Below are 13001 nucleotides of genomic sequence, written 5' to 3'. Positions count from 1 at the left end.
AAATTCCCCTTGAGGCCATTCACACACTCTTGCTACTTAATAGAGTAGTGATTTGTTCTTTGTCAATCTATGTTGCAAATATTTTAAATAATGTAACAAGAAAAAAAGTCATACTATTGCTTTAAAGTAAATAGCCTGTGATGGCTAGACTCTACATATAGGAAAGACTGTAAATGCTGAAAATTTTAAATTGTTGTATTTCAACTGAATTTTTCACAACCTCCCATTCAGAGTTGTCATCCAAAGGCACGATGCATTGCTTCAGGTAGGCATGGTAAAGGTAATCTTAATATGTGATTAAAAAAACACTTGAGGGAGATAGATAGTGGTGTCTGTTCACTAAAATGTATCAGAAGGCTAGTCCAAGAACATTAAATATGCAGGAGAATCATGGTCAAGAGCCAGTAAAAAAGAATCACATAAAAGAGCATTCTGTGCGTGAACACTAGCAATGGGATGTGCCAGCTGAAACCAATGCAATTTTTTTCCCCAAAGGATGAAAGGTTTAACCTTATATGATACAAACTCCTTTTTGCAAAAACATAATATAAAGTCAATATTTTTATGCAAAAATACAAGAGGGATGTATAAAATATTTTCTTTGAAAATACATAGAATTTACAATCAAGAGACTTTTACTATTTCCTATATTATTAACACCCTGTTGGCATTATATATTTGTTAAAATTAAGGAACCAATATCGACACAAATGATCTACTAAAGTTCACAGCTAATTCATATTCTCTTAGTTTTTACTGAATGCCCATTTCTGTTCCAGGATCTCATTCCTGACACCACATTATATTTAGTCATGATATTTTTTTAGATCCTCTATACTGTAACAGTTTCTCAGACTTTCTTTGTTTTAGATAACTCTGACAGTTTTGAATATTGGTCAGATATCTGCAGAATGTCTTTCATTAGGAATTGTCTGAAGTTTCCCCATTATCAAGCTAATGTTATAGGGTTTGGGAGGAAAATCACAGAGGTAAACAGCTATCCTTATTACACCATAACAAAGGTATATTTTATCAACATAATTTATCATTACTAGTATAAACCTTCTCACCTGGCTAAAGAGATTTCTGTCAGGTTTACCTACTGCGTGATTTACTCTGTTTCCTCCTTTCCACATTATACTGTGGAAGAAAGTCACAATGCACAGCCTGGAATGGAGGAGTGGCAGTTATCTTCCTCTTCTTTGATGGCTAAAAATCTACATTAATTATCTGGGATTCTACTGCACAAGAGATTTGTCTATGCTTTCATTTGTTTCTTTACTCAATCATTTATATCATCATGGACTAACTGGCATTTGTTTTATACTTTGGGTGATAATCCACTATACTTTATATATTTTGTTGGTCAAATTATTCCAGTTTTGGACTTTCCAGTTGACTCGTATGTCTCCTTGACATACAATCATCAATGACATGTGTTGGTTTGTTTTTTGAGTACTTCCTTACTTTCTAGCATATCAAGATGCTCCAAGATAATCTTGTATATTTTCTGCCAAGCCCTAGAATCAGTCCACTAAGCATTTCTCTAATTGTCCTTGGTTTCTTTATTTGGAGAAGGGTATTAGAAACACAAGGGTGCTTGTGTGCTTATTGCTACTGGGGTGTCATTGCCTTCTAGGCTCTCTCAGCTGACAAAGCAAGATAATATATTTATGTATACTATCCTGTGTGCATATGTATGTCTATGTGTGTGTTTACTGCTCCACTAAACATACTTCTCCTCTTACTAATCTCCCACTCAAACAGTAAGAAACTCAACTCTACTATTTGCCATCCATTATTCAGTTAAGTGCTTAATTCCCTGCTGCTGCTGCTGCTGCTAAGTCACTTCAGTCGTGTCCGACTCTGTGTGACCCCATAGACGGCAGCCCACCAGGCTCCCCCGTCCCTGGGATTCTCCAGGCAGGAACACTGGAGTGGGCTGCCATTTCCTTCTCCAGTGCATGAAAGTGAAAAGTGAAAGTGAAGTCTCTCAGTCATGTCCGACCCTCAGCAACCCCATGGACTGCACCCTACTAGGCTCCTCCATCCATGGGATTTTCCAGTCAACAGTACTGGAGTGGGGTGCCATTGCCTTCTCCAGCTTAATTCCCTAGTAGTAGTTTTTAAACTTAGAGCCAAACCCTGTTGTTTCCAGAATTTTTATTGTGTATAAATAGCATCTGGCATTTAATTTAATATTAAATAGAAATATACCTTTCTTTATTCTCTCATGCCTACATCACTAGAAACATATGTTTTAACAAGCAAGCAAAGTCTTCCTCTGAGATTTGATCTTGTTTCTTCATTTGGTGTTATAACCAGTGGGAATGAAATTACAAATAGATTATGTTCCAAATATTTGCTTTCCAGTCAGTCATTTGGAACTTGTGGCTTTTGTTTTAATTGAAACACTTTACAAATAATGGTAAGATTTCTAGGCTAGCTCACAATGGCCTATTTAACCCAGAATATAATTGTAAGGGTATATAATTGCAATTAAAAATGATAGAATGTAACATTAGTAAGTAGAAAGGGAAACATTAAAACAAATAAGAAGTAGTGTTATATTAATCTTAGATATAATTGCTTAGGCAAAGAAAGCAAGGCCTGAGAGTAAGAAGTCTACTAAATGCAGAGAAAACATCTGTGAAGGGGCAAACCAGCATGATGAATTCTGAGATGGCTACAACACACAGAGTGTGATGTAGAGTGGATTCTAATAAGCCTGGGCAGGCGAGCCTTGCAATTATTGTAGCCTTCATGTGCCATGCCAAGAAGATGGGGTTTAAGTTTAGGGGAATGGGAAGTTAACAATGAATTGTATGTAAAAGTATGGTGTGATCTGATTAGCAACTTAAAATCTTACCCTGATGACAATCTTAAGGATAGATAAGAAAGGGGTGACAAAAGAGGCAGGATCAATTAAAAAATATTGAAATGGTGGAAATAAGAGATGAAAGCCTGACTTAAATTATAATCCAGTATTCCGAGGAAGGGGAAAAGTGGTCGGATATGAGAGGTGATAAAGAGATAGACATTTGGTTTCAATTACTAGTTATTATCATTGGGGTGGGGGAAGAATGAACCTTTATGATTTCCCCTTCACCGGTTTGAGAGATAGAAAAATTAATTGGGCATCTCTTGGTGCCATTAATCAAGAAACAGGGTGTGGTATGAAGAGAAGTCTAGAAGAAAATGTAATGAGTATTTAGTAACATGATTTGCATGAAAAGTAGTCTTATCTTTCAATCATAATCCAGATATTTTATAATAATTTATAGTGGGAGTGATTTCCTAAGATAACCTGCCAGAAAAGGGAGAACAGAAAGGGTACAGAGGTGTTATAAAGAATTTATGTGTACTTACAGAAAAGGATTATCAAAGGTGTACTTTCATGACTATAAGAAATGCCAGCAGGAAAAATTAGATGAAAACAGCTTACATTAGATCTCTTGAGAGGGAAGAAGGAAAATTCGACAAAGAGCCAAGGAGTTACCAAACCAGGCTCCAGTTTGGAATGGATACCATCAGTCCAACTGGAGGTGGGGCTTGTTTGGGTTTAAGGGAAAGAATTTAGGAGGAAATGTGTAATGGCTTGTTTAGTCAGATGCATGTTTTTATAGTATTGGAATAGCACTGTGGATTATTTTAGTTGTGATTTCCACTCTTAAAGTTTTCCTAAGACTCTCTTTGAGATATAACTTGATAAAATGAAAATCATCCTTGCTAGGTAGATAGTATGTCTATTATATGTGCTATACCTGTAGTGTATTTCACATGACTTAAAATTTATAACTCCTTATAATATTTTCTAACACAGGTTCAATTTTCTAACCACTTAATTTCATCTTTGCCCATCTGTTTTCCCACGTGCAAATCAAAGATCTTCCTCCTCTGACACCTAATCTTCCCTCTCATTATTTTTCATGTCATTTACATGCCTGCGGGTACAGGGAGAATAGAACTGTAGCAATAAAAAAGCAGGCAATATGCCGGTATCTTTGGAAATTTGAAAGTTCTTGAAGGACTAGTCATCACTTAGCATTTAGTTTTCTTCCAGAAAACAAAACAAAATGAATGACATTATCAACAACAAAATCAAACAATCTAGTCCAGACCATCAGCTGTTTTTTGTGTGCGTTAATTGATTTCAATCTGAAAGCTGGCATATGGCCTGGAATTAATTTTTATAATTTGCTTCTTCTCTACAGAAAATGGATCCACAGGAAACTGATGAAGATGATAAGTTTTTATAACCATCTCCTATGTAAGCCTTATTATACTTATGAATGTGATAAAAATAAGTGAATGTGACTAAAACAAAGCAAAAAACAATATAAGTATTTTTAAGAAAGTGTTGCAAAAAATAAATATGTGATGAACCGATAAAGTGGGGGAAGATCTCTAAACAGAATCATTTTCCTTGAAGGATGACATTAAAGATAGGAATATTTCTATGGAAGATTTCTGAAGTGTACACTTAAGTCAAACAATCAAAATAAATACAATATTATCTTAGTTGAAGGTTTTAGCTGACAAGTAGCTGAAAACTGCACTAGCAAACTTAAAAGTATCCAAGAAAAAACTTCAACATTTAGCTTATCATTTGAAAATTGCCATGGCAACAAATATTGTCTACTTTTTAAGCCAAACATATTTTTCATATGTTTTAGAGGCTTTGTAGATACATTCAAACAACATAATAAAAGTTACACAAATGCATTAATTAATTAATTTACTAAAACTTTAGTTAGTTCTAATCTGTTATGAGAACTAAGATATACATCAGTCAAGGAAGAACGTATGAGCAATCTTACTTAAGAGACAGACAGGAGCACAAATAAAGTAAAATACAATGTTCTTTAGCAAAATCAATATCCTAAATTTGAGTAAAATTAATTATAAATGTCATGAAATATCTTAAAAAACAATTTCACTGGCATGTTGTAATAGGTCAAAATTACATAAATGCATTGCCATCATCTCTGCACATTTAATGAATATGAAAGAGATGCTATAGAAATAAGACACATAATTTCTTATAATAATACTGCTGCTGAATTTTATATAAATACTGCATGATATTATATTTTGAAATTTTCTACAACTGAGTGCATTAGACAAAAGTCAGTTGGATAAAAGAAATTAATAGGGAAGAGTTAGCCTATGATGAAAGAATTAAATCACTCAGATTTAACAACATTAACTCAAGCACAGTGAAAATTATGTAAGATAATATTGTTTATGATGAAATTTATGTAAGATGAAGAATCAAGGAGATAAAACTGATTTTATGAACAAGTTGTAATATTAATTGAATAAATCACTACACATATATGATCAAAACTAAGAAAAATCTGCTTAGAAAGAAAGTCTGGAAAAAACATATCTAATACTATATTGATAGTGAAAGCTTTTGGGAGAGAGCCTGGATAATCTCTTGTTACTTTACATTTTATTCCAATGCTTAGAACAAAGACTTATTAGTTTTATAAGGATAAAATCAAGTAAACTTTCTTAAAATGAATGAAATGAAGCCTTACTCTAATAATGGCATTGCTTTTCTCAAAGCCCAGCAGCAAGACCCTATACTTTCATTTATATATTACACAGATGTCCTAGCATGTGAATGAGCTTGTGCATGATTGAAATGAGCAGATGCTTATTTCTCATTGCTTTGTTGCCACTTTTGGGGTGGAGTTAGATGTAAAGGCCAGTATAAGAAAGTTGGAAGAGAACTGCAATTCTGCCATATCTACTCAAAAACGACAGAAAGATCTCTGTTCGTTTCCAAGGCAAACCATTCAATATCACAGTAATCCAAGTCTATGCCCCAACCAGTGATGCTGAAGAGGCTGAAGTTGAACAGTTCTATGAAGACCTACAAGACCTTTTAGAACTAACACACAAAAAAGATGTCCTTTTCATTATAGGGGACTGGAATGCAAAAGTAGGAAGTCAAGAAACAACTGGAGTAACAGGCAAATTTGGCCTTGGAGTCCAGAATGAAGCAGGGCAAAGACTAATAGAGTTTTGCCAAGAAAATACACTGGTCATAACAAACACCCTCTTCCAACAACACAAGAGAAGACTCTATACATGGACATCACCCGATGGTCAACACCGAAATCAGATTGATTATATTCTTTGCAGCCAAAGATGGAGAAGCTCTATACAGTCAGCAAAAACAAGACCAGGAGCTGACTGTGGCTCAGACCATGAACTCCTTATTGCCAAATTCAGACTTAAATTGAAGAAAGTAGGGAAAACCACTAGACCATTCAGGAATGACCTAAATCAAATCCCTTATGATTATACAGTGGAAGTGAGAAATAGATTTAAGGGACTAGATCTGATAGATAGAGTGCCTGGTGAACTATGGAATGAGGTTTGTGACACTGTACAGGGGACAGGGATCAAGACCATCCCCATGGAAAAGAAATGCAAAAAAAGCAAAATGGCTGTCTGGGGAGGCCTTACAAATAGCTGTGAAAAGAAGAGAAGCGAAAAGCAAAGGAGAAAAGGAAAGATATAAACATATGAATGCAGAGTTCCAAAGAACAGCAAGAAGAGATAAGAAAGCCTTCTTCAGCGATCAATGCAAAGAAATAGAGGAAAACAACAGAATGGGAAAGACTAGGGATCTCTTCAAGAAAATCAGAGATACCAAAGGAACATTTCATGCAAAGATGGGCTCGATAAAGGACAGAAATGGTATGGACCTAACAGAAGCAGAAGATATTAAGAAGAGATGGCAAGAATACACAGAAAACGGTACAAAAAAGATCTTCACGACCCAGATAATAACGATGGTGTGATCACTGACCTAGAGCCAGACAACCTGGAATGTGAAGTCCAGTGGGCCTTAGAAAGCATCACTACGAACAAAGCTAGTGGAGGTGATGGAATTCCAGTGGAGCTCTTCCAAATCCTGAAAGATGATGCTGTGAAAGTGCTGCACTCAATATGCCAGCAAATGTGGAAAACTCAGAAGTGGCCACAGGACTAGAAAAGGTCAGTTTTCATTCCAATCCCAAAGAAAGGCAATGCCAAAGAATGCTCAAACTACTGCACAATTGCACTCATCTCACACTCTAGTAAAGTACTGCTTAAAATTCTCCAAGCCAGGCTTTGGCAATACGTGAACTGTGAACTTCCTGATGTTCAAGCTGGTTTTAGAAAAGGCAGAGGAACCAGAGATCAAATTGCCAACATCCGCTGGATCATGGAAAAAGCAAGAGAGTTCCAGAAAAACATCTATTTCTGCTTTATTGACTATGCCAAAGCCTTTGACTGTGTGGATCATAATAAACTGTGGAAAATTCTGAAAGAGACTGGAATACCAGACGACCTGACCTGCCTCTTGAGAAATGTGTATGCAGGTCAGGAAGCAACAGTTAGAACTAGACATGGAACAACAGACTGGTTCCAAATAGGAAAAGGAGTTCGTCAAGGCTGTACATTGTCACCCTGTTTATTTAACTTACATGCAGAGTACATCATGAGAAATGCTGGAATGGAAGAAACACAAGCTGGAGTCAAGATTGCCGGGAGAAATATCAATAACCTCAGATATGCAGATGACACCACCCTTATGGCAGAAAGTGAAGAGGAACTAAAAAGCCTCTTGATGAAAGTGAAAGTGGAGAGTGAAAAAGTTGGCTTAAAGCTCAACATTCAGAAAATGAAGATCATGGCATCCGGTCCCATCACTTCATGGTAATCAGATGGGGAAACAGTGGAAATAGTGTCAGGCTTTATTTTTCTGGGCTCTAAAATCACTGCAGATGGTGACTGCAGCCATGAAATTAAAAGACGCTTGCTCCTTGGAAGCAAAGTTATGACCAATCTAGAGAGCATATTCAAAAGCAGAGACATTACTTTGCCAACAAGGGTTCGTCTAGTCAAAGCTATGGTTTTTCCTGTGGTCATGTATGTATATAAGAGTTGGACTGTGAAGAAGGCTGAGCGCTGAAGAGTTGATGCTTTTGAACTACGCTGTTGGAGAAAACTCTTGAGAGTTTCTTGGACTGCAAAGAGATCCAACCAGTCCATTCTGAAGGAGATCAGCCCTGGGATTTCTTTGGAAGGAATGATGCTAAAGCTGAAACTCCAGTACTTTGGCCACCTCATGAGAAGAGTTGACTCATTGGAAAAGACTCTGATGCTGGGAGGAATTGGGGGCAGGAGGAGAAGGGGACGACAGAGGATAAGACGGCTGGATGGCATCACTGACTTCCCTGGACGTGAGTCTCAGTGAACTCCGGGGGTTGGTGATGGACAGGGAGGCCTGGCGTGCTGCGATTCATGGGATCGTTAAGAGTCGGACACGACTGAGCGACTGATCTGATCTAATCTGATCTCTGACAGTGCAAGTAGTATCTCTAGTTATATCTAGCAATAACCTATATTTTTCCTCTTTTTTAGGAAATAATCAAAGCAGCATTGACACAATCCGCCTGAAAATTTAAAAACAAACACTAATTAGTGTTTGCTTTGAAAGGACATATATTAAAATTGGAAAAATATAGACAGAAAAGATTAGCCTGGCCCCTGTGCAAAGATGACATTCAAATTTTTAAAGCACTCCATATTTTTATCAAAAGGTAACTGGATTAAAATGTGGTATACATATACAACAGAATATTACTCAGACATAAAAAAGAATGAGATATTGTTGTTAGCAGCAAAATGGATGAGCCTAGAGAATACTACATTTGGTGAAGTAAGTCAGACAAATATTATATGATATAACTTATATGTGGAATATAAAAAATAATACAAATGAATTTATATACAAAACAGAAAGACTCACAGATACAAAAAAGAAACTTATGATTTGATCTCTGCTCCTTTTCTTATTAAATAAAGCTTTCCAATAACTAGTGTTATAATTAAGCATTTATGCTGTACACACATCAGTGAACACATAGATTCTTGCCCATTTGAAAATGGTGTTTAAAATATATGCTCCTATGTCAAGTATCACTCTATGTGAAAGAGAAGAATAAATCTCTCTCACGTTGACCAACAATTCAGACAGTAACTTTGAATATCCACATCTCCATGTTTTCAAAAGAACAAATAAAACTTTGATCTCTCTCTGGTGATATTTTATTTTCATTCCACATCTCATTTCTTTGTCATTTGAATTCATACTCTCATAATGTAGAGAGATTTTATTTTTCTTTTTATGGTGGTAAAATAGTTTTCAGTGTGTTCTTACTCCTTTAGCTACAGAGAAGTTTTGTTTAATACACCAATAAGAACTGTGTTCTCAAAATAAAATTAAAGTATGAAAAAGGAGGCCAATTGGTTCAGCAGTAAAGAATCCACCTGCAGTGTAGGAGTTGCAGTTTCCATCCCTGGGTTGGGAAGATCCCCTGGAGAAGGAAATGGCAACCCACTCCAGTATTCTTGCTTGGGAGATCTCAGGGACAGAGGAGACTGGCAGACTACAGTCCATAGGATTGCAAAAGAGCTGGACACGACTTAGCAACTAAACAACAACAATAACAATTCCTTACAAAGCCAAGACTGTTGATGTTTATTATGTTTCTATCAGTAATATGTTAGGTTTTCAAGCAACTCAAAGATATATAGACAAGATATATGATTTCTTTCTAGTGCTTAGAGTCCAGTAGGGGAGATAAGCCTTATACTTGAAACTTTTCCTTATAACAATGTAAAAATATAAATTCTATACAAATCAAACTCCTGTATGTGCACTCTGAAATAGGTGAGGCCGCATGGCTGATGTCATAAGGGTATGCTCGATTGCTTATTGAAAGAGCTTAAGCTGAAGGATGTTTTGAAATAGTTACAAATGTTTATTGTACAGAAGACAATGACATACAAATGTAAGAATTAAGCATTTGAGGATTATGTAAATAACTATCTTCTGGGAAAAGCATAGGAAAAAAACCCAAGCTGTACTACACAGAGCTATTTGATGGAGGACTTTGAATAATAGACTCAAAGAGAGGAAATGACTTAAATTATTTCAAGTTAAGAAAGTATCACCATTATTTAAGAAATGATTTGCTTGGAAATGAGGTACCACTTAAGTTTATTTAGTAAGTACGTTTGTCTTTGTCCAACTTCATTCAACTTTAAGCCCACTTATCTTCTGTAGAATGAAATCGCCCTAACATAGGATCTTAAGGTCTAGAACTAGATTTAGGGGGAGAAGAAAAGATAAGCATCAAGCTCCGGAAGTACACTGTGATGAGGGCAAATGCAGCCTGGTATTCAAGGTGAGTCAGAGGTAAATGTCAGAAGAGATACATCAAGTAAAAGTGATACACTGTGTAGAGAGCAAACAAAGAAAAATATAGTAAGATGTTAGCAACAGGGAATAAAGCAAGCTACAGAGCAGAGCAAGGCAAACAAGAACTGGAATTTGTTTATGTACTGGAATCCTTGGTGTTTCATTTTACTGGATACATGGTTCTTAAGTATATTGTGTGTTTCATTTTACTGGTGTTTCATTTACTTGGTGTATACTTCGTGTTTCATTTTACTGGATACATGGTTCTTAAGTATACTGTGTGTGTGTGAGTGTGTGTGTGTGTGTGTGTGTACTCTCAGTTGTGTCCAACTCTTTGCAACCCTAGGATTCTAGGACCCTGCTAGGCTCCTCTGTCCATGAGGTTTCCCAACAAGGATACTGAAGTGGGTTGCCATTTCCTCCTCCAGGGGATCTTCCCAACCCAGGGACTGAACCCATGTCTCCCGGGTCTCCTGCATTGGCAAGAAGACTCTTTACCACTAAACCACTGAAATGCTCATCATTTGTGTAGGCAGTAAGCATTAGGCACTTTGGAAAGGAATTTGATTTCACTCCTTAAGAAGCTAAACACAAAAAGCTAGAAAATAGACTGGTATTATTTTCTAAAAATAGATTATTTGTGCTGTGGGGCAGGAAGGAAATTCCACAATTAATAAAAATATGGTGAATCACAAATCATTAGTAGTCATTAGTGCCATAAGAGAATTGGAGGTATGAGAAGGAAATAAATTGAATGAGGATGTTCGAAAATATTTATTATCAGAATAGGGACTAGAAAAAGGGAGGAGGAATTTAAACAATTAGGCCTTCTAACCTGGCTATATTGCTTTAATATTACATTAATGTATTGTATGACTATCAGAATCTTTGTTTGCCAGAACTTAGATATGCCCTGTTACCTTTTTATGAATTGCGGATCCATCCAAAGAAAAAAAATACTGGAAATTATATTTCCATTTACGTGGGAATATTTGAGGCACAGGGTGCATTATAGTGAAGGAATACTTAGGTTTATTGGCTCCTATTAGAAGAAAAATGTATCATCCATAATGTTTTTTTTTTTTACATCTAAATTTACTTCTGCTTCCAATCTATTCATTTTGGCATGTATGCAATCAGTTTGTCAACAAGAAAGAATCAATAAATCATCCATGGTGGGTATAGAACTATTTTATAATGCTAAAGGGTCTGTGGTCGCTGTACCTGTTACAGTCTTCTAGTATTTCTGATCCTTGCCCTTTATATAAGGTATGTTGATTCACATCTTCCTATTAAAACAGGACATACGACCTTTCCTGGTGATTCAGATGGTAAAGAGCTCGCCTGCAATGCAAGAGACCCAGATTCAATCTCTGGGTCAGAAAGATCCCCTGGAGAAGGAAATGGCAACCCACTCTAGTACTCTTGCCTGGAAAATCCCATGGACAGAGGAGCCTGGCAGATTACAGTTCATGGGGTTGTAAAGAGTCAGACACGACTGAGTGACTTCACTTTTTCAACTATTTTAGAGCATGAATTTTTATGCTTCTTCCTTTTTCTGTAATGGTAGTCCTACTAAGCCAAAGATGCAAGGTTAAGGAACTCAGACACTTGAACTGGTCACAGAGGAGTTTCTGCTGTGTGCTGTGTACAGAAGTCCCTGCAAATAAGGAAGAGTCACCATATTTCCCTTACTACCCTTCATACATCTACACACAATGGCCTGCATCTCACAGAAGTTGCCCTCTCCTAGTTCATGGACCACTGCCAAGTAGAATACATGCAGGAAAGAGCAAGATTTCAGTAAATTAAATTTTTAAATAAAAATGAATTTATATTTTCAAAAAGTGGCATTTTAGGTTTTTTATTTAATTTTATTTTTTAACTTTACAACATTGTATTGGTTTTGCCATATATCAAAATGAATCCGCCACAAGTATACATGTGTTCCCCATCCTGAACCCTCCTCCCACTTCCCTCCCCATACCCTCCCTCTGGGTCGTCCCAGTGCACCAGCCCCAAGCATCCAGTATCGTGCATCGAACCTGGACTGGCGACTTGTTTCGTATATGATATTATACATGTTTCAATGCCATTCTCCCAAATTATCCCACCCTCTCCCTCTCCCACAGAGTCCAAAAGACTGTTCTATACATCAGTGTCTCTTTTGCTGTCTCGTATACAGGGTTATTGTTACCATCTTTCTAAATTCCATATATATGCGTTAGTATACTGTATTGGTGTTTTTCTTTCTGGCTTACTTCACTCTGTATAATAGGCTCCAGTTTCATCCACCTCATTAGAACTGATTCAAATGTATTCTTTTTAATGGCTGAGTAATACTCCATTGTGTATATGTACCACTGCTTTCTTATCCATTCATCTGCTGATGGACATCTAGGTTGCTTCCATGTCCTGGCTATTATAAACAGTGCTGCAATGAACATTGCGGTACACATGTCTCTTTCAATTCTGGTTTCCTTGGTGTGTATGCCCAGCAGTGGGATTGCTGGATCATAAGGCAGTTCTATTCCCAGTTTTTTAAGGACTCTCCACACTGTTCTCCATAGTGGCTGTACTAGTTTGCATTCCCACCAACAGTGTAAGAGGGTTCCCTTTTCTCCACACCCTCTCCAGCATTTATTTCTTATAGACTTTTGGATCACAGCCATTCTGACTGGTGTGAAATGGTACCTCATATTGGGTTTTGATTTGCATTTCTCTGATA

The 13001-nt window shown here is 36.7% G+C and overlaps 1 non-coding gene across 1 annotated transcript; it reads left to right on the top strand.

Moving 5' to 3' along the window:
* The first annotated feature begins 8492 nt into the window (after positions 1-8492).
* Positions 8493-8601, top strand: LOC139182884 (U6 spliceosomal RNA). Its single transcript, XR_011566443.1, has one exon. It is a non-coding gene; the product is annotated as a U6 spliceosomal RNA (small nuclear RNA).
* Positions 8602-13001: the final 4400 nt, after the last annotated feature.

The sequence above is a fragment of the Bos indicus genome, chromosome 4 (genome assembly GCF_029378745.1).
Source record: "Bos indicus isolate NIAB-ARS_2022 breed Sahiwal x Tharparkar chromosome 4, NIAB-ARS_B.indTharparkar_mat_pri_1.0, whole genome shotgun sequence".
In the NCBI taxonomy this organism is placed as follows: Eukaryota; Metazoa; Chordata; class Mammalia; order Artiodactyla; family Bovidae; genus Bos; species Bos indicus.
This window is presented reverse-complemented; position numbering and strand designations above follow the sequence as displayed.